This window comes from Pan paniscus, chromosome 21 (assembly GCF_029289425.2).
Source record: "Pan paniscus chromosome 21, NHGRI_mPanPan1-v2.0_pri, whole genome shotgun sequence".
Classification (NCBI taxonomy): Eukaryota; Metazoa; Chordata; class Mammalia; order Primates; family Hominidae; genus Pan; species Pan paniscus.
The window spans coordinates 7,120,894-7,125,202 of record NC_073270.2 but is presented as its reverse complement, the minus strand read 5'-3'; the positions used below and the strand labels follow the sequence as shown (position 1 = coordinate 7,125,202).

General features: G+C 39.3%; 1 pseudogene; it reads left to right on the top strand.

Annotated features, from left to right (window-relative positions):
- The first annotated feature begins 495 nt into the window (after positions 1 to 495).
- On the top strand, positions 496 to 1,713 carry LOC100980082 (TAR DNA-binding protein 43-like; annotated as a pseudogene).
- Positions 1,714 to 4,309: the final 2,596 nt, after the last annotated feature.

Here is a 4,309-nt window from a genome sequence, read left to right as displayed (position 1 = left end):
TCTGTGATGTGCTGCTGTCTAAATTTCAGCATGGCTTCTCATAGACAGTGGGTTTAGGGGCTAAGGGTTAGAGCTCAGCCTCCTGAATTGCAGCATCCTGAGTCTTTCTTACTTGTCCCTCCTGCAGAAAGGGCATTTACCATGCCATTGGAGTGTATTTTCCTCTCAGGTCATCACTGAAGACATAACAATTGCTTATGTAGGATGATGATGCAGATCAAGTAATTGGCCATGATGATCACTGCTAACAAGCTAAACATCCAAAGGAACGTGGCTGGCAAGAACCAAGAGACAGCTCTTCCAAATGTTCTACATTACGTACCCCCTTGTTACAACTTATTTTCATGTTTGGCCATGAGTTAATATGAATTCTAGAAAGTCTTGAATGAGTCCCAGGAAGAACAATAAAAATGATTATCAAGGAGAATAAACTAAGCTGTGCTTGGATCTGTCACTGCTTCAGTGTCCCTGTTGGGCTTTCTAGCAGTGGCCTAAGTAGAGAAATAAAAGATGTCTGAATACACTAGGGTAAGTGAAGTTGAGAATAAGGAGCTCGTTGAAATATCATCAGAAGACAATGGGGTGGTGCTGCTGTCCACAGTTACAGCCCAGTTTCCAGGGGCATGTGGACTTCACTACAAGAATCCAGTGTCTCAATGTATGAGAGGTATCCAGCTGGTAGAAGGAATTCTGCATGCCCTGATGCTGACTGTGGAAATCTGGTATATGTTGTCAACTGTCCCAAAGATAACAAAAGAAAAATGGGTGAGACGGCAGTGAAAGTGAAGAGCAGTCCAGAAAATATCTTATTTAATAGCGTTGGTAATTAGTGAGTTTTTGCTCTCAGTTTGTTTTTCCTCCTATGGAAACAGGATCTGAAAGAATATTTTAGTACCTTTGGAGAAGTCCAAGTCAAGATAGATATTAAAACTGGTCAAAGGGGTTTGGCTTTGTTCATTTTATGGAGTATGAAACACACATGAAAGTAATGTCACAGTGACATATGATAGATGGATAATGGTATGACTGTAAATTTCCCAACTCTAAGCAAAGCCCAGATGAGCCTTTGAGAAGCAGAGAAGTGTTTGTGGGGCGCTGTACAGAGGACATGACTGCAGATGAGCTATGGCAGTTTTTCTGTCAGTACAAAGAAGTGGTGGATGTCTTCATCCCCGAGCCATTCAGGGACTTTGCCTTTGTTACATTTGCAGTTGATCAGATTGCCCAATCTCTTTGTGGAGAGGACTTGATCATTAAAGGACTCAGCATACATATATCCAGTGCCAAATCTAATCACACAATAGCAATAGATAGAAAGAAGTGGAAGATTTGGGAATCTGAGTGGATTTGGTAACAGTAGAGGGGTGGATCTGGCTTGGAAAACAATCAAGGTACCAATATAGGTGGTAGATGAATTTTGATGTGCTCAGCATTAATCCAGCCATGATGGCTGCAGCCCAGGCAGCGCTGCAGAGCAGTTGGGGTAGGATGAGCATGTTAGCCAGCCAGCAGAACCAGTCAGGCCCATCAGGTAATAACCAAAGTCAAGGCAACATGTAAAGGGAGCCAAACCAGGTCTTTGGTTCTAGAAATAACTCTTACAGTGGTTCTAATTCTGGTGCAGCAATTGGTTGGGAATCAGCATCAGGCAATGATTTTAATGGAGGCTCTGGCTCAAGCATGGATTCTAAATCTTCTGGCTGGGAAATGTAGACATTGGGTTATGGTTTGTTGGTACGGAATGTAAATGGTAAGATACAAAACTTTTCAAAATTGGTGTGTTCAGTGTGGAGTATATTCAGCAGTATTTTTGACATTTTTCTTTAGAAAAAGAGGAAGAGATAAAGGAATTGTATAAGTTTTGTGACGTAGAGTTACATGAAGAGTTGAATACATTAAGAGTTGAGTTACACAAAGAGTTGAATAAATAAAGAGTTGAAATATTGAGTGGTTAAAAGTAAATGGCTGTTTGTCTGTTGGAAAATCAACACATTACAATTGATATCTGTAATATTTTATCCCTGGACTTCTCAAGTGAACTCTTTGCGTGCTCAAAATGGAAAACATTGATTAGAACTACATTCTTTTCTCCTTGTCTTCATTTGAACCCCACCATATGATTTTTTTTCCTTAATAAAATCTCCTTTTGGGAGATGATGGTGTCACAGTGTTTGATTCTTTTGTTTTGTTTTTTAACACTTGTCACTCCACCCACCTGATATAGAAAAGTATGATATGAAGCCTTCATTTAATCTCTGCAGTGCATCTCATTTCAAATGTTTACAGAAGCACTTCATTGAAAGTAGCGCTGTAAATATCCTGCCATAGAAATACTTCTGTCTACATGCTTTCTCATTCAAGAATTCGTCATCACACTTCACAGGCTGCATCTTTGACAGTGGGTGTTCCCATTTTGATTCACTACTCTTTATTTCATGGAGTTATATCAACGTCATGAACACAAGGCTGTGATATGGAACCAGAGGCTGTCTGAACTTTTGAAACTTTGTGTGGAATTGGTGGTGCTGCCAAGGCATGGAAGGCTAGTATGAGCGAGAGAAGGAGAGAGTGCAGGTAGAGAGTTGATGGTGCATCATGAATATTTTTTAACTTGTTGAGATGTGTCTCTCAATCCTGTAATTTTGGTGACAGAGTATACAGACAGCAATAATAAACAATGTACGGATGTCTTTCGTATTCAAAGGACATCCACATGTGTTGGAAGACTTTCAGTGAGCTTTGTTCTTAGGCAACCTACATTAGTTGAATGTGTTAAGTGAAACGATACTTGTATTTTCCTACCCTTTTGTCAACTGCTGTGAATGCTGTATGGTGTGTGTTCTCTTCTGTTACTGATACATAAGTGTGGTAATGTGAACTGAAGCTGATGAGTTGAGAATATAAACTGAGCTTCTGGTATGCTTTGAAGGAGTACTTGGAAGCAGAGTTCACAGTGAGTTCAGGTGTCTCAAAGAAGGGTGGAAGTTCTAATGTCTGTTAGCTACCCGTAAGAATGCTGTTTGCTACAGTTCTGTGCCCTGTGCTTGGATGCTTTTTATAAGAGTTGTCAATGCTGGAAATTCTTAAATAAAGCTGATTTCAATTTTTAAAAATGATTATCAGGATCAAAACAGGATATGTGATGAACGGTTCAATGATTTGGGTTATTTTCGGCCATTAGGTGACACAACACTGACTGTCACTCACTATATAAGCCTCCTATGTATTAGATTTTATGAAAATGATACTAATTAGCTTCTCACATCTTCAGAGTACCATAAAAGTTAAAAAGGACTTAAAGGCGATTTTATGAGTACGTGAGAACATATTGATCATTAGGTTGATAAAACCTGTTTTATTAAATCAGTGCATTTGGAGATTCTGATTTTGACATCTAAGAGGGAACTGATGTATTGATTTTCCTTGAGAGCCAGGTCTTTATTTGCACTTGTTGGGGGCTGGACCAGGTAATTGCCTGAAATTCTTCCTCAGTTTCTGTTTATCTTCAATCCCAGCAAATCGCCCTCAAAATTTAATTCTATGGAGAAACTTATGTAGATTATCTCACCTGGCTCTAGTGATCTCAGTGATATCACCAACTGGTATGTCATATGTGTTTCCAATGGTATAGTCGATCATGAAATTGTATTTTGATTGTACATGTTTTATATGATCCTCATGATGCTTGTCCTTTTCTGGAGAGCATAGAATATAGGTTGTGTGTTTTCACAGATCTGGTGCATAAAGTGATAGTAAATCAACATTATTGCTGAAAAAAATATAAAATAATAAAAGAGTATGACACCTCCAGCCCCCCTGCTCCCTTCTCTCTTACTCCCACTCTCACCATATGATACCCTGGCTCCCCCTTTGCTTTCTACCATGATTGTAGGATTCCTGAGGCCTCCACCAGGAGCAGATGCTGCTATGCTTCCTCTACAGCCTGCAGAACTGTGAGCCAATTAAACTTCTTTCTTTATAAATTACCCAGTCTCAGGCATTCCTTAATGGCAACAAAAACAGATGAACACACAAAGCAATCTTGAGGGGAAAGAAAAAAGCTGGAGGCATCACACTTCCTGACATCAATTATATTACAAAGCTATAGTAATTGAAATAGTATGGGACTGGCATAAAGCAGACATATCAACTAATGAATCAGAAGAGAGAGCCCAGAAATAAACCTACACATTTATGGTCAAATGATCTTCAACAAGGGTTCCGAGAACACACAATGGGGAAAATAATAGTCTCTTCCAAAATGTTGGGAAAACTGGATATCAACATGCAAAAGAATGACAATGCACCC